The sequence below is a fragment of the Bos mutus genome, chromosome 4, assembly GCF_027580195.1.
Source record: "Bos mutus isolate GX-2022 chromosome 4, NWIPB_WYAK_1.1, whole genome shotgun sequence".
NCBI lineage: Eukaryota > Metazoa > Chordata > Mammalia > Artiodactyla > Bovidae > Bos > Bos mutus.
Genome location: NC_091620.1, coordinates 103,297,317 through 103,323,115, shown reverse-complemented (window position 1 = coordinate 103,323,115; position 25,799 = coordinate 103,297,317). Strand labels below are relative to the sequence as shown.

The 25,799-nt window shown below is 40.1% G+C and overlaps 1 long non-coding RNA gene across 2 annotated transcripts; it reads right to left on the bottom strand.

The window, feature by feature from the left end:
* Window positions 1-380: 380 nt before the first annotated feature.
* LOC138987645 (uncharacterized) lies at window positions 381-25,711 on the bottom strand. Of its 2 annotated transcripts, none has more exons than XR_011464036.1 (3): window positions 25,122-25,711; window positions 24,501-24,574; window positions 381-1,720 (listed from the first exon to the last, which is right to left on the bottom strand). It is a non-coding gene; the product is annotated as an uncharacterized lncRNA (long non-coding RNA). The 2 variants fall into 2 exon arrangements; XR_011464037.1 differs by having other exon boundaries at window positions 25,372-25,711.
* Between the last annotated feature and the right edge of the window lie 88 nt (window positions 25,712-25,799).

The window sequence follows — 25,799 nt, the reverse complement described above, 5'->3', positions numbered from 1 at the left end:
TGGTCTATAAGAAAGGAAAAGAAAGAAAACCACAGCATACTATAAAGGTTAACATCCGTTTTTTTGTTGTTGTTTTTTTTTTTTAATTTTATTTTATTTTTAAACTTTACAATATTGTATTAGTTCTGCCAAATATCGAAATGAATCCGCCACAGGTATACCCGCGTTCCCCATCCTGAACCCTCCTCCCTCCTCCCTCCCCTACCCTCCCTCTGGGTCATCCCAGTGCACCAGCCCCAAGCATCCAGTACCGTGCATCGAACCTGGACTGGCGACTCGTTTCATACATGATATTATACATGTTTCAATGCTATTCTCCCAAATCTCCCCACCCTCTCCCTCTCCCACAGAGTCCATAAGACTGATCTATACATCAGTGTCTCTTTTGCAGTCTCGTACACAGGGTTATTGTTATCATCTTTCTAAATTCCATATATATGCGTTAGTATACTGTATTGGTGTTTTTCTTTCTGGCTTACTTCACTCTGTATAATAGGTTCCAGTTTCATCCATCTCATTAGAACTGATTCAAATGTATTCTTTTTAATGGCTGAGTAATACTCCATCGTGTATATGTACCACAGCTTTCTTATCCATTCATCTGCTGATGGACATCTAGGTTGCTTCCATGTCCTGGCTATTATAAACAGTGCTACAATGAACATTGGGGTACACGTGTCTCTTTCCCTTCTGGTTTCCTCAGTGTGTATGCCCAGCAGTGGGATTGCTTAAAAGCTTCTGCACAACAAAGGAAACTATTAGCCAGGTGAAAAGGCAGCCTTCAGAATGGGAGAAAATAATAGCAAATGAAGCAACGGACAAACAACTAATCTCAAAAATATACAAGCAACTCCTACAGCTCAACTCCAGAAAAATAAATGACCCAATCAAAAAATGGGCCAAAGAACTAAATAGACATTTCTCCAAAGAAGACATACAGATGGCTAACAAACACATGAAAAGATGCTCAACATCACTCATTATCAGAGAAATGCAAATCAAAACCACTATGAGGTACCATTTCACGCCAGTCAGAATGGCTGCGATCCAAAAGTCTACAAGCAATAAATGCTGGAGAGGGTGTGGAGAAAAGGGAACTCTCTGACACTGTTGGTGGGAATGCAAACTAGTACAGCCACTATGGAGAACAGTGTGGAGATTCCTTAAAAAACTGGAAATAGAACTGCCTTATGATCTAACATCCGTTTTTAAATTGAGATTTAGGGACACCGTAAAGAAAATAGCACCAAGTGATGAAATGTTTGAAACCTGTTAACTCGGGTTTTCTTAAAAGTTCATGCTAGCTAAGTTGAATAAACCTGTGATTGATATCTGATGAAAGAAGACACCGCCATGCTCCCTGGGGTTTTCTACATAATTTTTTTTTTTTTTTTGCTGGGGTGGGGGGCACACATCAATGAATCCTTTACTAGAAAATTAGCAAACAACAAATAGAAAATGATGCATCTTAAATTTTATTGGCAAAGACGACAGTGGAGAGGACGCTCCTAGAATTCTGCTTCGTCCTTCCTTCGCCCTTCCTTCCTCCCCTCCTTGAGGCCAGGGCGGGGGAAGAAGAATCTGAGTGACAGCAGTGCAGGTAGGCAGGAGGTGACTGGAAGCTTCTGAGGCTGCTGCTTCCTGGTTTCTATCGCACAGAGACGCAGCCAAAAGAGGGTTTGTTTTCCATGTAGAAATCAGAGGGTTTTGTTCCTTCATACTATAAATACAAATTTAAGTAGATTATAAAACTGCACAAATCTTTCACAAAAGGACTTTCATAAAAGAACCGGCTCTACAAGGTTCTACAAGACCAGAGATGCCACAAGGTAGATAGTGGTCCTCTTTTACTTCACACGCTCACTGTGCAGCTCTGCAGGGTATAAACGATGCAGCAGTATAAGCACTTTTTGGAAAAGCAGCAGAAAAACACAGTATTTTAGGTATAAAAGCCCAAGAAAGTTTAGAAAGAGGAGAAAAAATAATATACAAAGCTACCTGACTTTCATTGACTAAAACAATGAGGTTGATTTATTCAATCACTCTTTCAGCAAATATTTGTGAAATATGTAGTATGTGCCAGGCACTGTTCTAGACACTGGGGAGAGAGAAATAAACAAGATAAAGTTCCTGTTCTCTTGGGCTTTTCATTCTAATGTAGCAAAACAAACAATAAACAGAAGATACATAAAAAGTGTTTGAGTTCTACGAAGAAAGAAAATTCAGCATAAAGAAAGGGAGAGAGAGATTATGAATCTCTTTAGGTTTTATCCTCCCACTTTAAAGGTCTACCCCCAGACCAAGAACCTGGCTTATAGTAAGTACTCAATAAATCTTTTTTAAAAAATATTTATTGGTTATTTTTCTGTGCTGGGTTTTTGTTACTGCATGTGGGCTTTCTCTAGCTGTGGTGTGTGGGCTTCTCGTTGCTGCGGCTTCTCTTGTGGCATGTGAGGTCTAGGGCACACAGACTGCAATAGTTGCAGCTTGCGGGCTCGGTAGTTGCAGCACTTGGGCCCGACGGCATGAGGAGTTCCCCTGAACCAGGGATCAAACACGTGTCCCCTGCACTGGCAGGCGGACTCCCAACCACTGGACCACCGGGAAAGTCCTCAACATACCTTTGCTGAAGGACCTCCAGAGCTGTCGGTGGTTCCTGGTGAGCACAAATCCCCAGGGTGTTTGCTGGTGAGCATTCTACAATGTGACAGGTCACAGGGATCAGAGCAACTGAAGAAATTTCAAAGGAGGCATAAAATTCTAGGGCCCTTCTCATGTGGTTCCTGCCTGGTGAAGCCACCCCTCTGCCCCCAAGAGTGACCCCAGGAACACAGGGAAGGGCAGGCCTCCTCATCTGGCCACCACATGGGGTGTGAAACAATACTCTCTCACAAAAGGTGTTCTCAATGTGCACTTCCTGGGCCTCAACTAATCCCCAGGACACCCCACCCACACTCCTTTAGGCCCTTGGGCACAAAAGATCTCCTACTTCTCTGAAAGCAGAATTATATTACCTTTGAGTAAGAGCCCAGAATTTCGAAAAGCCAGTTTATCTTCCCTGCAGGGTAAAAGGGCTGGAACTTAGAAACCCTGAAGGACAAAGACTTTCTTGATGCACCCTCAACACTGAGTGTGTTGTTTGTGTACGAATACCTACCATTCTACCATTCCTCACCTGCTCACCTGCCCCTCCTTTTTTCAGTGGACCATCACCTTGCTAATCCTGTTGTTTGAACACTGGCAGAAATTGAAATGTTGCTGGAACTCAAAATAATGTAACTGAATCAGGGCTTTTACGGAAACAAAAACGAGACAAGGCCAAGGCCCTAAAGAAGACAGTGTTTAATCAATTATAAATTATATAGCTATGCCATTTGTATTTTGTCACCCTGCTTATTTAACTTATACTCAGAGTACATCATGAGAAACGCTGGGCTGGAGGAAGCACAAACTGCAATCAAGATTGCTGGGAGAAATATCTATAACTTCAGATATGCAGATGACACCACCCTTATGGCAGAAAGTGAAGAGGAACTAAAGAGCCTCTTGATGAAAGTGAAAGAGGAGAGTGAAAAAGTTGGCTTAAAACTCAACATTCAGAAAACGAAGATCATGGCATCCGGTCCCATCACTTCATGGCAAATAGATGGGGAAACAGTAGCTGACTTTATTTTTCTGGGCTCCAAAATCACTGCAGATGGTGACTGCAGCCATGAAATTAAAAGATGCTTACTCCTTGGAAGGAAAGTTATGACCAACTTAGATAGCATATTAAAAAGCAGAGACATTACTTTGTCAACAAAGGTCTGTCCAGTCAAGGCTATGGTTTTTCCAGTAGTCATGTATGGATGTGAGAGTTGGACTGTGAAGCTGAGCACCTAAGAATTGATGCTTTTGAACTATGGTGTTGGAGAAGACTCTTGAGAGTCCCTTGGACTGCAAGGAGATCCAACCAGTCCATCCTAAAGGAGACCAGTCTCTGGGTGTTCACTGGAAGGACTGATGTTGAAGCTGAAACTCCAATACTTTGGCTACCTGATGCAAAGAGCTGACTGATTTGAAAAGACCCTGATGCTGGGAAAGATTGAGGGCAGGAGGAGAAGGGGACAACAAAGGATGAGATGGTTGGATGGCATCACCAACTCAATGGACATGGGTTTGGGTGGACTCTGGGAGTTGGTGATGGACAGGAAGGCCTGGTGAGCTGCAGTTCATGGGGTCGCAAAGAGTCGGACATGACTGAGCAACTGAACTGAACTGATGCCATTTGGTTTTAGAAAAGAAAAATGAAAGTGAAGTCGTTCAGTTGTGTCTGACTCTTTGGGACCCCATGGACTGTAGCCTACCAGGCTCCTCCGTCCATGGAATTTTCCAGGCAAGAGTACTGGAGAGGGTTGCCATTTCCTTCTCCAGGGGATCTTCCTGACCCAGGGATCGAACCGGGGTCTCCCTCATTGCAGCCAGATGCTTTACCATCTGAGCCACCAGGGAGAAGGGAATAGCTACCCACTCCAGTATTCTTGCCTGGAGAAGAGCCTGGTGGGCTATGGGGTTGCAGAGTTGTACATGACTAAGCAGCACACATGTATGCATACTAAATGCCATAGGAGTGTATATACCTAGATGGAGGCTTATAGCCACAAATCTATACACTGATTCTTTTAAATTTTCATGTCAGTTGAAGGGTACAACATCAATGGGATTTTTACTAATTAAAGAATCAATCATTTCTATTTTTAAAAATAGATACTATTATTAAAATGCTCATTGCACTAAAATATATTTTTAGTAATGGTTCTGAGAGAAGTTTGGAGACAGAAGTACCACATTTATAATAAAGAGCAAAATGAGCTGACCGAATTGTTAAAATCTGCAAAGGTGATACTTGGCTGACCAAGAAACAAGAGCATTTCCATGTTCAAGAACCAATATAACTTGATTAAAGGTAATCAAATGGGCTAATGGTTATGTTAAGTAATAAGTCAGAAAATGACTCAAGGTCAAGTGCATAGAAAAAAATGGTTCCAAGAAAAGTAACTGCCTAAGGTGAAATAAAAAAACGGGATAACAGGGGCTTATCTACATAATAGCAATATAGTATTAGTTAGAAAAATATCATCTCTGCTATTCAAATACAGAAGTAAAACAAATTTGATACTACTGTTATGCATATCTCTGGAAGGAAAGATGTAAATCTAAACTCATGCAAATTTAAATATACATAATATAGATGGAAACTAACATTTGAGGGTTTTTTAATACCAGGCATATTCATTATCCTATTTCACCTCCCTCAAAACACAATGAGATGGACATTAACTAATCCATTTTACATGCACTGAAATTATCTCACAGACAGGTTTTGTAATGGACCCAAATTATAAAACTAGCAAGTATTGGTAATGGAATTCAAATCCAGGTCTGCCCAATTTCAAAACCCTTATTTATTACACTTCATGTCCCAGTTCTTTTATGAGCTCAATTAAACAGGCCCTGGCATGTGAGACTCAAGCAAGGGCTCTAGGAGCCTGGGGTGGAGTGGAAGAGCACTGCACTTGGGGCTGTGGAGTCAAGAGCCCAAGATATCACACAACAACAACAATAATAGTGATAATTATACACTAGACTCCGAGACAGAATGAAGAGTCAAGAAGAAAGTGCAACAATTTATCATAAAGATGCCAACCAGTGTTACCAAGAGATCCTGGTCTCTTTGGACACTCTTCCTTTCAAAAACCCCCAGAAAAGGAGGGGGGAGGGGTTTAACACCCAGAGGAGTGATATGGGATGGAAGGAAAATGTATACCATACTCAGTGAGTGTGTGTTAGGGTGTGTGTGTGTGTGTGTGTGTGTGTGTATGACTTCCTCTCCAGTATAAAAACACTCCTTTTGGTATGGCAATATTAAAAACTAGTCAGATGTTCTACGATGGTACTCATCACATTTTTTGACCCCTAAAAGTTACACTAACAATAATACAGCTAACATTTACAAAGGGATGGACAGATGCCAATATCTGCACTACAGTGATGTTCATGCATTATCTCACGATGTTCTCACAACCATCCTATGATTTAGCTACTCTTTTTTTTTTAAATCTTAGGATAATTGCTTTACAATATTGTGTTGGTTTCTGCCATATATCAACATGAATCAGCAACAGGTTTACATATGTCCTCTCCTTCTTGAACCTCCCTCACATCCACCCCCTTAGGTCGTCACACAGCACCAGGCTGAGCTCTGGGAGTTGCACAGCAGCTTCCCCCAGCCATCTATTTTACACGTGGTAAAGTACATGTTTCGGTGATCCTCCCTCAATTTGCCCACCCTCTCCATGCCCCATCTGTGTCCACAAGTCTGCTCTGTATTTCTGATTTCTAGGGCAGCCCTGCATTTTTCTAGATTCCACAGATATGCATTATATATGATATTTGCCTTTCCCTTTTTGATTTTGACTGAGGTACTCTTTGTTTTTCACATTTCATGAGAAAACTGAGATTTAGAGAAGTGAAATAACCTTCTTAAATGAATCAGTGGCTACTGACAGAGCTGGGAATTCAATCCAAGCAGTCTACTATTCAGACACTTACTGCTATTGGTAAAATTTTAAGTTATTAGTATCAACTATCTAAAACTAATCCATTTGTACTTGTTCAATAACTGGACACATAATACACATTAAAATTCACACTAGGCACTTCCCTAGCAGTCCAGTGGTTAAGACTCTGCACTTCCAATACCAGGGGCTCAGGTTCAATCCCTAGTCAAGGAACTAAGGAACACATGCCACAAGGCCAAAAAAGAAAAAAAAGAAAGAAAATAATTGCTGGATATTTAAAATATATTAAAAAAATATTCAAACAAAATATTTTTGGCCTCTATCTCTCTATGACAAAATCAAGAAAGTTATTTCCTCCTCAAGGGGTTTACTTAGGATTGGGGATATATTTAACATAACAAAACAGGAAAATCTGCTCTGTCAGCAGAAGCTCTTCTAGCCACGATCTTATCTGTTTTTGTGTCACATACGCAACACCTGTCTCTGCCCCTCTGCTACACGGTGCCTCCTGTCACCGTATCTCTTACGCATGGCTACGGATGTGGCCCCCTAGTTCTGTTGGAGAGGGTGCCAACAATACAATATGGAGATGCCAAAATTGGATGTGGCCCTGGGGAAGAGAGAGGCCAAACATATTTGCCTCCAATTTACTTACCATAGCCACTTTTTCCCTCAGCACTCAGCGGTTCTCCCCCACTCTCATTTCCTCTCTTTTTCCCCACCCAATGAAAACCCCATCTGATGATACTACCTTCAGGTTTCTGGAGGTACCAAGGAGCTATCACTAATCAGTTTGGCAAGTTTAAGATTTATATCAACCAAATATAAAGGGAGAATAAATTAGAGACAGACAAAAGTTAAACTATTTATTGTTTGTGCTCGGTCCTGTCTGACTTTTGTGACCCCATGGACTACAGCCCACCATGGAATTTTCCAGGCAAGGATGCTGGAGTTGGTTGCTATTTCCTTCTCCAGGGGATCTTTCTGACCCAGGGACTGTCTCCTGCATTGCAAGCGAATACACTATCACTGTGCCACCTGGGAAGCTCTATTTATGTTAAATGACTTGAAATTATCCAATGCTCAAGAAAGTAAAATGGAAGGTAAAGATGAGGCTTTGAGTGAATTTTCCCCATTTTTCTATAATAAATTGTTGTACATTTTTAAAGTTAATGAAAAACAATTGTGGCCCAGTTTTCATGTTTCCCTAACTGTCCTAAGCTGTATGTATGAATATTTGATTTTATCTTTCCTTTAAAAGAGACTTTGATCTTTGTGCCTGAATGTCCAAAGAGTTTTTCTTTACTGTCCAATCTTACCAGAATATTGGTATTGACAACTCTGGGTTCATTTTCCAAGATTAACGGTGTGCTCTTTCAATGTAGATGTTCATTTTTTATAATTTTAAGAAAATCTTGCCCTATGGAATTTTGTATGTTTTGTTCCATTGCTTTCATTTTCCTCCTGCAATATAAATGGGACTTATGTTGGATCTTCTTTTCCTGTCTTCTGTATTCTTTTTTCTATTGAATCTCTTTTCTTTCTTTTTAATTTCTGAGTTTCCTAATTCTATTGTACTACATGCTGTTCTTTTGTAGTTTTTATTGTTTTCTTGAGTTCTTTTAGATAATTGTTATATTATTTAGTTTTTAGCTGCTTTTTGATTGTATATTTTTCTGAAATGCATTATTTAGTCCATTTTTTAAAAATTAGTATATTTATTGTTCAACAATATTCTTTTCTGTTGTTCATGTATAAATAATTTGAGTGTGCTGTGCTTTTAGAAAATGGTTCCCTTGTAGGGGATTGAGAGATACCAAGGTACCTTTCCTACTTTTACTGCTTGAGAGCTCTCTCTTCTATTGTTATCACAAAGAAATAGAAAGATAGAGAGACAGATACACAAATATATATTCAAATAGCCTCTCTGTGTAGTTATTCCCATTTTCTGAGATCTGCCTTCTGTGGAGTCCTACATCTCCCCACTATATGTGATCCTTTTCTCTCCCTTTGCCCTCAGAGTTCCTGTCCTGATCAACTTGAATCCTTCTCACAGCAGCATTTTCCTTAGGAAAGGAGTTTCATTAGATATTTCTGTCTTCAGCATTTCAGTCACCTCAGTATCTTCTAATCTCTTCACAGTCCCTCAGTGTGGAGCTGTGTTCCTTTTATTCCACTCATGCATAACTGGAGTCTGGAGCCTTCTCCTTTCACTGCATTTCAGTCTCCTCAGTATCTTCTGATCTCTCCCTCAGTGTAGAGCTGTGCTCCTTTTATTCCACTCATCCATTACTGGAGTTTGGAGCCTTCTCCTTTTCACTGCTATTCTCATAACATTCACTTGCTGAAAATCCTATTCATGGAGGGACTCTCTCTTTTTGAGGACTTGTTGGCAACTGCTGTATTGCGGCGTTTATAGAACCATTAAAGCTCTTTCTCCTGTACTAGCTCTGCACAGCTACTAAACCTGGGCGTGTTCTGCATTGATCCTGCTTCATTTGTGGTTTGGGTGAGACAACACTCGCTGGTGTTCTGAGGTTAGTGTGGATGTTTTTGGTTGGTCTTCTGGAGGATACTGTGAATATAATTTTTCTTTTGCTATTCTAATTATTTAGTATGTTTTTAGGAAGAGATCACAAAAATTAAAAAGCTTTACCATCGTGATTTTGCCCTGACCTAAAGTCAAGATGGGCTTATTTTTAAATCAAGGAAACAGTTACAGATTCTGCATCATTCTGTTATCTTGACTGGCTTCTAAGAATATAGTTACTTCCAATGGAGTTTCTGTTCAACTTAGCTGAATATTTATTAGCCTCACTAAAGATATTCCTTCAAGTATAATCAGCCTCTATCTCAGAGTTGCCTGACTCTAATATTGCTTTCCTTTTCCTCACCAACTCTCTTCAAACTATAGCTTCCTTCATTAGCTAGCCTCAGTTAGAATATATACATATGTGTTCTGAACAATTTCTTCAATCAAAGAGATTCTTTTTCCTTTAAAATTAGACTTCATTTGAGAACTTCCTTATGCTAAAATTATTGTATTTTCCTCCTAGGCATGTTTCAAATTGTTCTTTATATTGCAGTAGCTTCAGTCAGAATGCTTTCTTTAATGTTCAGAGGACTCACTAAATTGAAAATGGCTTCCTCAAGTTAATATTGCTGAACTTTGCAGTACATTCCTTCCAAATGAAAACTGGCATATTCAAGCCTGCTACCCTCACACTGCTGGAAATGACATATTTCTCTGATGAACAGAGGAAAATTACTACATTTCTCTGCAATTTTGTAGATTCTTCTCTGTTCTTAAGAACTCATTAGAATGCCCCCATCCTTTTCTCTAAAGAAATGAAATTAAATGGGGTTGAGGGGTGGCAGTGGGGAGACTGGTCTCTAGTCTCTAGGAATCTACCACAGGGCTCTGTACTTAACCTCCTTCAGTTTAATCCAGTCAACATTCAACCTTTCACGAGTACCTCCTGTGTGCTACATTTTGTGTTAAGTAGAAAAGATAAGAAATTATCCTCCAAGGGGGCACTGGAGTTAGATGCGGGTTAGAACCCACACCTCTTGTTCACTAGCAGGTGACCTGAATTAGCTGTTTGATCCCACTGAGTTCAATTTCCATATCTGAGTGTAATGAGTCCCACACGATATAGCTGTCGTAAAAATTTACACATACATAAATACATACACAAATGTATACATATGTATATATTTGTATATTTATAGACATATACATGTATATATATAATTCTTAAAACAGCTATAATAATGTTGGAAATAGGTATGTATGTAGTAGGCAGTACTCAATAAATGTTTCTTCCTTTTGGACAATGTTACAATGCACTTGTAATTTGAAAATGTTTCTTCCCCCTTTACCTCTGCAAACACAAAATGAATTAAAATGGACTATGTTTTAAGATACTCCTCCTATCTCAAATTGTGTGATATTTGTAAAATGTATTGAGACAACCAGCAGGGTTCTTGGTATGAGGTCATAAACTCCTAAGGGGTTCAGAGAGTTTTTGCACCTTCTGAAATTGCATGCAAATTGGGTATATTTGTAAGTTACACATTTTTGAAGGGAGGCAATTCATTGCTATCACCAGATTTTTAATGGGATTGAGAAACAAAAGTCAAGAATCATGAGGGTGGTTATAAAAATCATGGCTGGGATTCACAACAGACTGTATATTTTTGGAAGTCACACACAGTCTACAGTTTTGTATAAAAAAGTTTCCTTTTTTATAATGCTTTGCACAGAGCCAGAAAGAGTTCAGAATGTAAACTTTAAAAAAAAAAAAAAAAGAAAAAGATCCTAATAGTGACAATGTTTTCTCTACTAGGAGTGGGAGGTATAAAAATTGGGGCTGAAAAATAAGAGGCAGCCCAAGTACTGAGAGCAATAAAAGACCAGAAAGCAAAGAAAAAGAAGAAGAGAAAAACTAAAAATCCATCCCCCCCCCCACCCCAAACAGAGGAGAAGGAGCTGGGGAGGAGGAAAGATTTATAGACTGGAAGAGAAACAGCAATGCAAAGAAGAGAGAGAAAGGAAGTGGTCTGTTCATTGGACTTTCCTTCCCCAATAATCTCAAGGCAAATGCTCCTTAGAGATCCAGTAGAAAAAGACGTTTCACAGACTGAATGAAGGGGCATGAAGTTCTAATTTTAGCTTGATTTGATCATGATGCCTTTGCCAAGCCATTGTTTTACCACCTGCATTTTCTTTATCCGCAACATCTAGATGGTTAATGTTATTAATAGTAAGCCAGAAGAAGTCCCCTATCTCTGTGTGAGCTGTATTTCAAGAATTCATTTTAAGGTGATCCAACTCAAATATGGATGCATTTTCCTCAAGAAACAGTGTTTAAGCAGTATCACAACCATTCATATAAACACACAACATATAATGGATGAAAAAGGGAACAAGCCTTTCAGTCAGCTGGGAGCTTGGTAGGCTGGAGCACAGCTTTTTTCATTTCCTTTCTCATACTCCAGGGAGCTCTGTACTCACTCGTGTTAATAAATTGGGGGATATGTCTGCACTTCAAAGATAAAACCCAGCAACACCATAAAAGGCCATTTGTACATGAGAAGCAAAATGAGTTAAATTTCCTCACCTTTATTCCATGCTTCAGCTCTTTCCTGTCTGACATGTGTGTGCTTCTTGCCACTAGGCACACTCCACATTTTATAGTGGTGGTGTTTAATCACTAAGTTGTGTCTGACACTTTTGAGACCCCATGGACTTTAGTCCACCAGGCTCCTCTGTCCACAGGATTTCCCAGACAAGAATACTGGAGTGGGTTACCATCTCCTTCTCCAGGGGATCTTCCCAACACAGGGATCAAACCCACATGTCCTGCGTTAGCAAGTGGACTCTTGACCACTGAGCCACTCCACCGTTTATATTGAGTACAAATTTCAGTCTCTTCACAGAATGGAGTTCTGGTTCTTCTGAACTCTAGAAGTTTCTTTCTATTCTGTGTTTGTATACCATCCTCAATTCCCATTGAGATCTTTCAGGCTTCAACTATAAAGTGCTATCTGCTCACCAGCCTCCCCTTTCCATCCTCAACCCCTACCCCCACCATTCCCCCCCATCATTTATGGCCCTAACCGAAGTCTAATATATAAGGGAACAGGGAATGCAATCTTGACTGATAATGCTCTAATACATATATTAAGTGGCTGAAACAGAGCAGAGAGAGAGACAAAATGCTGTGCTATTTCTTTTGAGAAATGAGGAAAGAAAGACTCCTATTCTTAGTCTGGAAGTAGAAAGATGGATATAGAGACAGAAGGGGAGGAAAACAAAGATGGTCTTGTGTGTCTGCTAACCTGGATCCACTCAGTAAGAGAGACTGTAAATCCAGTTCAAAATTGAGGTAAAGTACTTGACTCTAAATTGGCTCTAAAGGATGGACTTATACATGCAACTCATTCTAGAGACGAAAAGGATGAAAAAGAGAGCATGTGTCCAAGGACACATCCAAAGATGTACAGTAGATGCAGGGATTGTATCAGAGAAATTAGTTCCTGAGAACAAGGTTAACAGATGACAGAAGGAAGGCAGAATTCTTTCCTTCTGTTTGGGCAGAATTGCCTCCATATACATACATGGCACTAATCAGAAGTAGTTAATATTGAGAGAAAAATAATGAGCCATAATATACAATCAATTTAAATAGAATTTAAGCTACCATAAGGTTAGGACAAAATAATGGGCAGTAACTTCCATTTTTGTAAGAGTTTAATCATTACTATTTCTGCACTGTCAGGTGTGCAGACAATGTTACAATAGATTGAGTCTGAATTATTTGCGAGTAGACTATTAGCCAAGAGGACTAATAGAACAAGTGTTCTGTCGACATGCACCCACTCTCAATAGAGAAAAACTCAAATTCCAAGAAATAGTTGCTCTTATTTTTGGAGGGTCATCCTAATCCATAGACTCACAAGGCTTTAAACACCGTGGGGTGCGCTGCAGGGAGGAATACTTTGGAAATCACTTCATTCAACTCCTCTACTTTCAAAACATTGCCTCTTGGATGAAAATCACTTATGTATATTTCAGTGTAGAAATCTTTATAGTGACTATCTTTGTTTGCTAATAAAATATGTAGCAATAAACTACAGTATTTGTCATAAAGATATTTCCTTTCAAAAACCTTTGGTCAGTCCACTTATCATCATTATTATACTTTTTTATAAAAATAGCTAGCATTTATTGTGGAGAAGGCAATGGCACCCCACTCCAGTACTTTTGCATAGAAAATCCCATGGACAGAGGAGCCTGGTGGGCTGCAGTCCATGGGGTCGAGAAGAGTCGGACACGACTGAGCGACTTCACTTTCCCTTTTCACTTTCATGCATTGGAGAAGGAAATGGCAACCCGCTCCAGTGTTCTTGCTTGGAGAATCCCAGGGACGGGGGAGCCTGGTGGGCTGCTGTCTATGGGGTCGCACAGAGTTGGACACGACTAAAGTGACACAGCAGCAGCAGCAGCAGTAGCATTTATTGGGTACTTGAATATTGCAGGCCCTTTGCAAATATCCTCTCATTTAAACAACATAATAATTCTAAAAAATGGGCATCATTGTTTCCCTTTTACAGTGGAGGATCATGAGGCTCAGAAAGCAGCTGTTAAGTCTCAAAGCCAGGATTAAAGCACCTTTTACCTAATCTCCAGTATTTATCATGGGGCTTCCCAGGTAGCACTAGTGGTAAAGAACCCACTTGTCAATGCAGTAGGTGTAAGAGATGTGGGTTCAATCCCTGGGTCAGGAGGATCCCCTGGAAAAGAACATGGCAACCCACTCTAGTATTCTTGCCTGGAGAATCCCATGGACAAGGAGCCTGGTGGGCTACAGTCCACAGGGTCTCAGAGTCTGACACAACTGAGCAACTTAGCACTCAGTATCTATCAGGTTGTATCACCATGGAAACATTTTTTAAAAAGATACCAGAAAGATAGGAAAACATGAATACTGTCCATACTTACTTTAGTAGGTGATTTTTCAAGTTTCCTTAAAAGATGTGCACAATCCCTATTCTCACTGCAGCACTATTTACAACAGTCAGGGCATGGAAGCAACCTTAATGTCTACTGACAGAAGAATGGCTAAAGAAGATGCGGTACAAATACACAATGGAACAGTACTCCTCCATAAAAAAAGAAATAATGCCATTTGCAGCAATATGGATGAACCTAGAGACTGTCATACTGTCATACTGAGTGAAGTCAGAGAAAGACAAATATATGATATCACTTACATGTAGAATTTAAAAAGAGGCTACAAATGAATTTAGCTACAAAACAGAAATAGAGTTACAGATGAAGAAAATGAACGTATGGTTACTGGGGGTATGGGGAGGTTAAACTGGAAGATCGGGATTGACACACTACTATTAATATCTATGAAATAAATAAGGACCTATTGTACAGCACAGGGAGTTCAATACTCTGTAATGGTCTCTATGGGAAGAGTGAATATATGTATTAAACATATATATGTGTGTGTGTACATATAGTGATGGTTTAGTTGCTAAGTCATGTCTGACTCTTGTGACCCCATGAACTGCAGACCACCAAGCTCCTCTGCCCATGGGATTTCCCAGACCAGAACACTGGAGTGTGTCATGTATAACAGATTCATTTTTCTGTACACCTGAATTAATACAACATTGAAAATCAACTGCTGCTGCTAAGTCACTTCAGTCATTTCCAACTCTGTGTGACCCTATAGACGGCAGCCCACCAGGCTCCCCCGTCCCTGGGATTCTCCAGGCAAGAACACTGGAGTGGGTTGCCATTGCCTTCTCCAATGCATGAAAGTGAAAAGTGAAAGTGAAAGTGAAGTCGTGTGCGACTCTTCTCGACCCCATGGACTACAGCCTACCAGGCTCCTCTGCCCATGGGATTTTCCAGGCCAGAGTACTGGAGTGGGGTGCCATTGTATGCAAATACCTTGATGTTTACCCTAAGGCAAAGACAGTTATAAAGAAGCCTGGCATACTGAAAGTATTTCAGAATTCTACCTCTGATTAAATATAAACAACCCAAAAGCTTCAGTAATTGTCCAAATCACACTGAACAGCATGATGAAATGATTATGGGTTCATCTGTGATAACTGACAGCACTGGCTCCTTGGATCTATTTCTCCTTATTTCTCATGTGGAGCACCGAGGTTAATGCTTGAAGAGGTGACTCCAGGTAAACAGAAGTCATTCACAATTGTATTATCTATGAACCAGAGACATTTAAAAAGAAGCTTGAATTTCTAGAGGGTTGAGAAATAGCTCTCCTCTTGCTTTAGGTTTTGTCATAGGCTGAGTTCCATATATAGCTTATTAGGGAGTGCTTTTGAGGTCAGTGCCTGTGAAATAGAAAAAAAGAAATAAGACTGGACAGAAGGAGAAACTATACCATGACGCAATCTTAACAGAGGCCTTAGTCAATCCGGCGGGGAACTCTGACGACAGAACGGCTCTAGACAACATTATATGTTGAGGTTGGGAGGCTGGGCTTTTATACCCCTGTGCTAATCAGTCACTGGATGTGGGTGCCCTGAAAGAAGGCATGATCTTGACTTGAGGCAGGTACCTGCATCTGAGGCAATTCTCTGAGAGGGCTGACACCTGATGGCTATCTGTTGGCAGCACTCCCAATAGCTGGGGGAATAAGCCTTTCAGTCCTGAAGGAAGACCAAAGCAATGCACACCATGCCCACCTCAGGTATGCTGCCTTTGATCACACGCACAGTGTTGTTTTTATTATTTAAGACGTCTAGAGTGGATCACCATAAAACGCCCCAGGAATGCCCCAGCTTGGTGAGGATTAACCTTGCCTGTCAACTCTATTGGGCACTTAGGTATTTCCTTTAGACCAGAGACATTCACTAGAAGGACCAAACAGTGTCTAAGAAGTTACAACTTAGTCAGGCTGCTGTTTTTCTGTGAGCAGGACAAGAAGTCACAGTAATCAGTTAGAAAAAATGACCAGATACCTGAAAGACAGCAGCCGGGTCAAGACAGAGAGACCAGGTTGTGCCCACTCATCTGTGTAAGAGGATGGGCAACCCTTGTACAAGCGGATCTGGGACTAAATAAAGATCTTCTATGGGCTGCATTTAGTCAAAAGGCTGTAGTTTGCTGACACCTCATTTAAAAGATCAGTGTTAAAAACATAGGTAAAACATAGGTAGAGTCAAGGAATCTGAATGGTTTCATTTGCATTCAACACCAGAAGATTTTTATCTGTGTCCTTGGGCAAGATCCTAAAACTCCCTGTGTCTCAGTATCTTCATCTATTAAATTAACATAATAATAGTGCCTGAGTTATAGGGTTAGGAGTATGTGAGAGTGCAAGTTCAACACTTGTCTGGCATGTATCAGGTTCAGCAAGTAATTTTTGGAATTGTTATTATTGTTATATTTATTACCATATCAAGTGTAGTATTTACATTAAGCCACTATTAGCCTAAATTTTGGAGGCAGAAAAATAAGAAAACAGTTCATGTGAGTGGTTAAAATTTTAAAACAATAATCAAGAGAAAAGTTGTATGAGGATTCTTTGTACTATTCTTGCAACTTTGTAAAATCTGAAATTACACCAAAATAAAAATTGGAAAGACTTTGACCTACTTTGCTGGGATTATCTGGGATAGAAGTAGGCATCTAGGAGACTTGATTATTTTTATGCTGCTTCAGTTCAGTTCAGTCGCTCAGTCGTGTCCGACTCTTTGCGACCCCATGAATCGTAGCACGCCAGGCCTCCCTATCCATCACCAACTCCGGGAGTTCACTCAAACTCACATCCATCGGGTCGGTGATGCCATCCGGCCATCTCATCCTCTGTTGTCCCCTCCTCCTCCTGTCCCCTTCTCCTCCTGCCCCAGCATCAGAGTCTTTTCCAATGAGTCAACTCTTCGCATGAGGTGGCCAAAAAGTTTTATGTAATTCCACTCATTTTATCCCTTTAGTTGTTTGTCTATGTTTTCTATTAGTTCTTTGAGCATGTTTCAGGACAGTGGTTTTAAAATCTCTGTCCAGTAATTCCAATGTCTGGACTTCCTCAGAGATCAGTTCAGTTCAGTCGCTCAGTCATGTCTGACTCTTTGCAACACCACGGACTGCAGAACACCAGGCTGCCCTGTCAGTCACAAACTCCCAGAGCTTGCTCACACTCATGTCCATCAAGTGGGTGATGCCATCCAACCTTCTCATCCTCTGTGGTTCCCTTCTCTTCCTGCCTTCAGTCTTTCTACCAATTTATTTCATTCCTTAGAAATAGCCATACTTTCCTGTTTCTTTGTATGTTTTATTATTTTTTTTTTAATGAAAACAGGAAATTTTACTATTGTAGTATGTACTTGGGACTTCCCTGGTGGCTAGAGGGTAAGGAATCCGCCTGCAATGCAGGAGAGCTGGGTTCAATCCCTGGGTTGGGAAGATCCCCCGGAGAAGGCAAGGCTACCCACTCCAGTATTCTTGCCTGGAGAATTCCACAGTCAGAGGAGCCTGGGAGGCTACAGTTCAGGGGGTCGCAAAGAGTTGGATACAACTGAGCAACTTCCACTCACTCACAGTACGTACTTGGAAGGAAGGTTCTCTCCTTTTCACAAGGCTTGCTACTTTTTGGTTGCTGAAAGGCTGTAGCAGTCAGATTATTCAATGCTGATCCCAAACTATTAAAAGACTATATTCTTTGTAAATGTGGTCACTGAAGTCTGTTTCTTAGCTTGTGTTCAGCTAGTGTTTTGACAGAAATGTCTTTGAACGCTGGGAACCTCCGAGTCTTGGCAAATTGGCACTGATCTTCAACTTGCCAGGCTTGCACTGTGCCCAAGGATGAGCCCAAGAAAAAGCTGAGGGTCTTCTCGGGTGTTTTTTGAGCATGTGTCTTATCCAGGGCACATACATGGTTTTCTAAATTCCCCCATTTACAAAGTTGCTTTTATTTTTAACAACGTTTAAAAAATATTTATTTTTATTTATTTGGCTGTGCTGGGTCTTAGTTATAGCATGTAGGATCTTTAATCTTGGTTGAAGTATGTGGGATTTAGTTCCCTGACCAGAGATCCAACCCAAGCCCCCTGCATTGGGAATGAGGAGCCTTAGCCCCTGGATCACTAGGGAAGTCCCCATAGTTGCTTTTAAATGTCCTAATTTCCCAAAGAAACTCTCCCCAGCTTTTACCTTAGCCAATCTACTATATGTTTCAACTATAATTTCTGACCCAAGTATCTGAAGATTTTTCATTTGGCTTGCAGTATTTTCAAGCTTTCTCCTGAGTTTTGAGTGGAAGACCGAGCGTCGTCCTTTAGGCTGCTCCCTGTATTACTCTGCTTGGGCTGCTATAACAAAATAGCACAGCCTGGATGCCTTAGATAACAGACACTTCTCATAGTTCTGGAGGCTGGAAAGTCCAAAATCAAGGTTCCTGTCAATTCAGTTTGTCTTCTTACTGTGTCCTCACATGATGAGGAGACAGGCAGACAGCTTTGGAGTCCCTTATTCTTACAAAGGTACTAGCATACAGGATGACAGTCTCACTGTTATTACTTCATTTAACCTCTACCATGGGGTTCCCAGGTGGTGCAATGGCAAAGAATCCACCTGACAGTACAGGAGATGCAAGAGATGCGGGTTCGATCCCTGAGTCAGGAAGATCCCCTGGAGGAGGAAATGGCAACCCACTCCAGTATTCTTGCCTGGAAAACCTCACGGATGGAGGAGCCTGGCGGGCTACAGTCCATGGGGTCGAGAAGAGTCGGACAGGACTGCGTGCGTACACATACGTGAAGGGGCAGTGGTAGTGGAAGGACAAATAAACCACCACAAAACCTTCCTATTATTTTGAAGTGCCTCTTTCTTGATTCAGTGCTCATGTGGTGGCTGTAAACATTCAACTGCTTTCTAGAGCTGTCACAAAACTGATGGTTTCTGCTTATTTTTCAATGTTCTGTGGAAGAATGGGAGTGGGAAGCTTCCTACTCTGCCATTTTGCTCTTTTCACTCAAAAGACTGAAATTTTGCGTGCTTTTCAAAGATTTATGTTTTCCTCAGGCCAAAGCTTTCAAAAGGCTTTTTACTTATAAATGAAAAGAATGATTCAGATCACTCTTAAATGAAGTGATGAAATGTGTTTTAAAGAATGGAAAAATTATCCACTCAAACTAACTTAACAACAAAAACGTGTAACTTAATATAAGAATACAATGTAGGTATTCTTGGATCTCAAGAGCAATTGGGCCATTAGTGGGATGGAGGTCATGGGAAATCTGAGAAGCTAGAAAATGAGTCTCCTCCCTTTCTTTCTCTGTCTCTGTGACAGCACCAAAGCTCAGGGTTGTTTCTCAGATAGTCTGCTTCATTTCTCTCTCCATCTGTAATGGGTTCCCCTAACTTGGGTTCACATGTTTGGGTTAGAAGCCCCCGTTTGTGTTGTAGTTTCAGTGTTCAATACAGAGCAACTAAAACTTCTCTTCCAATTCCAAATCCTCAGAGGAAAGGATCTGATTGAGTCAGATTCCTTCAAGGATCAAACTCTATCCAATCAAGAAGGGACAAGGGTCCTATAGTGTGTATGTATATATATACATGCATGGTTAGAGAGACCAAACCTCTAAATGGGAATTGGAGGAAAAGCAAGAGAGTTCTTCTCAATGGATGATGGGCAGAAACCCAACAAAGTATCTATCCAACCCATTCCTAGATCTAAAAACCTTTAAATACAACTTAAGAGAAAGAAGAAAAAAAATTGTGCCACTTTACATAGCTAAAAATTGTCAGTTTTTTACACTAACAGAGGTAATGAACACATTTATAAATAATGTACTGCTTAGGAATTTTAAAGCATCACCTACTTCATTTACAACAAATGTTTTCTGCTTTTGTTGAGCCACCAGGGAAAATAATTAAGGCATATTCTGATGCTTATTCCAGGGAACTAGAGCAACACAGGATAACCCCAGGGAGCCCAATCTTCTAAGCTGAGACTATTTCTCCGGTTCCTCAGTGCACACGTGGCAGACTCTGCTTTCAAGCTAATAACTTGTGAGTCATGCTGAGTCCTCTTCCCTTGAGGTTAAAAGTATTTCCTAGACTTTGCTTTTTTCCTTATCTCCTCCTCTATTCTCCACCTTTATCTCCTTCACATGTCAGTCAATTCAGAAAATAACACTAGCCTTTCCAACTGTCTCAAAATCTTGGTTGATTTTGTGCACATGTAGCTGCAAGGAATAAAAACTGTTTGGAAAATGCTCTCTCGGGTTCCACAGACTGAAAATACTGTGTCCTAGCAGGAATTTTTAATGAAATGAGAAGCTCCATTGAAAAGCATGCTGTCTCCAGAGGAGGAAGCTCTGTCTCTTTTTTCTTGGGTTCTTCTCCCTATTCAAGTTAATAAAGATGGTAGGTAGTTGGGGTCATCTACAACCAAAAATACTCTGCTATCTAGTTAAGTCTGTAGTTTCATCTAATTTACAGTTATAGCTGAATAGCAGAAAACACAACAAACCTGGAAGTTTGGACAATTCACCATTACATTATCAAGACTTGAATCTTACACTTAAGTCTTGTCTTACTCATCCTCATATATTTACCTCTGGACTTAGCCACATCACCAAATTGTGCATTGTCTGTAATTGTATAATGTCTACCTCTGATGTTCCATTTTATAATGCTTTCCCTTTTGTGCCCAAGGCCTCCTCTATGAAAGAGAAAGACATGTTTTCTACTATTTATTTTCTTGCTGTTGGGTGCAATTTTGCTCTAGAATAAAAGCTTAGACTCAAACTAAATTATTGGTTAAATGTATGTTTATTACTAAGTATGTTTAACTACCACTGTTACCATAAAGAGGGACACACACCCAACCACAATTACAAATTAATTCTTGAAAAGAGAAAGGTGCCAGTCATAATTATGTATTCTTTTTAACCCGCAATAAAATTTCAACAAGGTAATAAAATGAGATCTGACATATAATAACTTACCATCCTGCTATACTCTTAAATCCTAACTTCTTACTATGAACAATACTAATATTTTACAAAGTGTTAGTCACTCAGTCGTGTCCAACACTTTGCGACCCCATGGACTGTAGCCTGCCAGGCTCCTCTGTCCGTGGAATTCGCCAGGCAAGAATACTGGAGTGGGTAGCCATTCCCTTCTCCAGGGATCTTCCTGACCCATGGATTGAAATGCTATCTCTTGCATTGCAGGTGGATTCTTTACCATCTGAGCCACCAGTAAAAGTAGTTATTACTTCTTAAAAGAAAAGTTTTCATGGTACACACTCCTAAAATATTTAACTTATGAATCTAATGCAATTAAAAGAATGATATAATCCCTGTCACATATAATCCCACTGACTACCTTTTGAGGCCAGTCAGGATTACTTTCTCCAATTTATCAATAGGAAAGTTGAGATTTAGAGGGCTTTGATAACTTGCTACTCAGCTAATTACTGATAAAACTGAGAACCTTAACTGAAAAAGAACAGATTGTTCCTAAACCAGAAGAGAAGGTTGCACAGAAGAAAAAGATATCCCAGAAGAAATTGAAGAAACAAAAACTTATGGCCCAGGAACAAATGGTGCAAAAAGTGAATGCAAATAATAGTAAAAAAAAAAAAAAAAACTGGGAGCATCATTCACATCTCAAGAGTTCTACTGCACTATTCATTATATGTTTCTTCCAGGACTGTCATTGTTCAGATTTCAATAAGATTCACAACTCATCTCCCTGTGATCATGTCAGAAAAGCCTTACACAATACAGGTGTCAGGGGTCAAAAATAATACAAGCATGGTATGTTACCCTTTAAGTGAAAAAGATACTACATTGTACTTCATTCAGTTGTTTTACTCATTCAAAATAACAAATAATCAAATACCTAGATTGTGCTAGGTAGACTCCACTATATCCAGCTTTTTAGTAGTTACTTTTGCTGCACATGGCTTACAACAACAAACATTTATTATTTTACACTTCCTGCAGACTTGAATTTGGGAGTGACTAAACTAAGTGATTCTGGCTCATGGACTCTCTTCAGGTACAATAATGATACTGACAAAGGATGTAGTTATCTGAAGGCTTGGCTAGGCTGAAGGGATCTGCTCTCAAATTCACTCACATGGCTGTTTTCAGGAGTTCTCAGTTCCTCACTGAATATTGGCTGGAAGCCTTAGTTATTCACAACATGGGCCTCTCTCTAAGTTGCTGAGTGTCCTTACGACATGACAATTACCTTTCTCCAGTGAGCAATCCCAGAGAGAGCAAGAAGAAAGCTGGCACATATATAGTCTCCACTTAGAAGTCACATTACAACATTTCTACATTCTCTTTATGAGAACAAGTCACTAAGTACAGTCCAAACTCTAGGTGAGGGGAATTAAGCTCAATTTTTGAAAGAAGAAGTATCAAAGAACTTGTGAACATATTTTAAAACTACTATACCAGTAGTTTTAATTTAATTTATAATTCAATTCAATTTATATTAAATTCTAAATAATTTAATCTATAGTTTTAGAAGTTTAGTTGCTCAATTGTATCTGACTCTCTGTGACCCCATGGACTGTAGCCTACCAGGATCCTCCGTCCATGGGACTTTTCAGGCAAAAGTACTGGAGTGGGTTGCCATTTCCTTCTCCAGAGGATGTTCCTGACCCAGGGATCGACTCCAGGTCTCCCACATTGTAGGCAGACGCTTCTACCATCTGAGCCATCAAGGAAGTCCATTTAATCTATACATTATTATATAAATATAATTTATAGAATGTAATCTAATTATTACTAAAGAGTTGTTAATCTAATTGTAATATTTGGATATTTAAAGGAAAACTAAGTTTATTAGAGAGTGGTTTTTTGTTGTTGCTTGTTTCCATTTTGTGTTCCCATTTTCATCTTACCCTGTTTATTAAAAAATTCTACCTATAGTGCTAAATAATGACTTTTCCTATCTTTTTATGCCAATTAGGAATTTTATTCAGTGCTTATAACAAAAACAACAAAAGCCTTAAAGAGAACGGATTTATTTTCCTTCACATAACAACAAACCCCTTCATATAACAACAAACCCAGAAGTGAGCAGACCAGGGCTGATAAGCTGACCCTTCAAAGCAATCACAAACCAGTTCCTCTGGCTATGCTATTATTTTGTTACTGTGGTTGAAATAGGGCTGCTCCACATCTAGCATCATATCACTGTTCCAGGTAAGATAAAGGACAGGTATAGGTCCAATGGCTAACAGGAAATTTCTTCCGTAAAACTTTGAGCCTCTCCTAGCAACATCTGCTTTCATTCTGCTGACAGGTCACATGGGAAAACATGGCTTATAGGAGCCTGCGTAAACAAGTATTTTTAACTGGACACAGTCACCCTGAAAAAAAGTCAGAGTTCTGCAAGTAATAGAGAAAGGATTTTGTATAGAATCAAATCAACTATCAGTCTCTACCACCTTGCTCCAAGGAGCTGTGACACACATTACTGAAACACACTCCAGATAGATAAACATACCGTTCAAGGTTAATCTGTGTTTCAAATGGGAGAATATGGTCATTTTGTGTCTCACATATAAATTATATTTTTCAAAGTAACCACAACTTTCTTTTTTTCTAGTTGATAATGAAGAAAAATTGGCTGACATTAATGTCACTTCAAGGAATTTATTCAAGAAGACAGCAGTACAGTTGTGCAAAGGTACATGCATTAAGAAACTCATCACAGAGTTGTTTAAAATAGTAAACATTTGGGGAAAAAACCAGAAATGAATCAATAGAATACCAGTTAGATAAACAGTGGTACATCCACTTCACACTATGCAACTTTTAAAAATGATGTTATTCATGATATATTGTTCATGAAAAAAGAACTGTGTACAAAATAAAATCCAGTGTATCATACACTGTATTTCTATACATTTATATATTTTTATTCTTAGAGACGTCTGGAGTATAACATGAATTTTTAAAAATTGTTATCTCTGAATTATGGCATTTGGAAATTTTTTTATATTTGTTTCAATAAGTGTACATTGCTTTCATGAAAATAATAGCTATTTTCAATAATACCTAGAAGGGTAGGAGGGGCCTGATTTGATCTGGTAGTTCTATCAACATATCTTCTTGCCACTAAGAAAATTATCTTAGACATGCTGTAGCTGAGCTTACCCTTGGAAGGGTTTCCTATATTTGCTCACTGGAAAAAGATTATTCCTTATTCCTTATAAATTTTAATAAAATTAAAATAAGAATCCTGAGGCATTTTGTTGTATTTTGCTTTCTATTTGGTACACTTTGACCTCGAAGGGTCTCTTTTCCCTGTCTCACAGTGGCTGTGGAAGGCAAAGGGGGTGAGGCTGAGCAATAATTACATACAAGTTGGGGAAGAGAGAAGAGATGGAGGTGAGGATCCAACAGAGCACTAACCTGGATATCACATACTTGCACTTCTCTTCCAAAACAGGCTTCTCAGTTTACCTTTCTGACCTCAGTTTTCTCATCTGAAAAAATGAGAGGTTTGGATAAGAATCTAGATGTTTTAAAGTTCTTCCCGAAGATTCTTTCGGATCTATCAATGATATATCCTGGTAAACTACACTAAAGCTGAATCTAAACAAATAAAAAGGGAACAAGGACTTCCCTGGTGGCTCAGACGGTAAAGCGTCTGTCTACAATGAGGGAGACCCGGCTTCAATCTCTGGGTTGGGAAGATCCCCTGGAGAAGGAAATGGCAATCTACTCCAGTACTATTGCCTGGAAAATCCCATGGACAGAGGAGCCTGGTAGGCTACAGTCCATGGGATCGCAAAGAGTCGGACAAGACTGAGCGACTTCACTTTCAACAACAATACTTTAGTTACATTGTTTACTATTCCTCTCCGGCGTGGTAAGTAACTTGCAAAGGTTACACAGCTAATAGGTGGCGGGAATCAAGATTCCAGCCCAGAGGCCAAGGCACTAAAGAACTGCCTAGGAAGCAGGGTAGTTTTCTCACCCTCAAACTAGGCTTTGTTAGATAACACCAGTAAAGTCAAGACTTGATCTTACCTCCTGACTGCTGTGGGACTGCCTCAATCGCTTGAGGGCTCCTAGCTCTATAATCCAAAAACAGTTTTCTGATACAAAGTCCCTTTGCCAAGTAAAGGTGAGACGGTGAGGTTTTGGAGAGCTCCGAAGAAACTCTTCCGGCCCACTGCCTGACAGCAGTGAAGTAATTACGGAACCAAAGACCATGTGTGCCTTCAGGAGGCTTTGTGGTATAATTAATTGGGTTCTCAGCCCCTGCTCATTCACATACCTGGTTACCCAACACTCGTTTGCGTACCTCATCTTGCGTATTTCCTCTCCTTAAGGCCAGAGAGGTACTGAGTTAAGAGAATCGGGAGGAGGGGATAACAGGGGTAAAAAGAACGGTTTAAAAGCAGGCTAGAGGCCATAAGACTCCTGAAAGGGAAGAGCTTGTGTCTTGGACAAAGGTCCCAAGGGTATTCGCAGCCCTGGTCCCTGATGTTTCACTGCTTTGGGCCCTCTCAAGATCCGGAAGCTAATGCAAGACCCTACAGCACCGCGATGAAGGTGGAGGCCGCCACGGAGGTGCCGCAAGTGGGCTGTGACTACCCCTCATAGAAGAGCCGACTTCCCAGACCCCTTCGCACAAGGGCGGGGCGTGAGCTCAGCCGCCAATCCCCGCGCCCGCACGTCGCCGTAGCCCCGCCCCACCCTGCC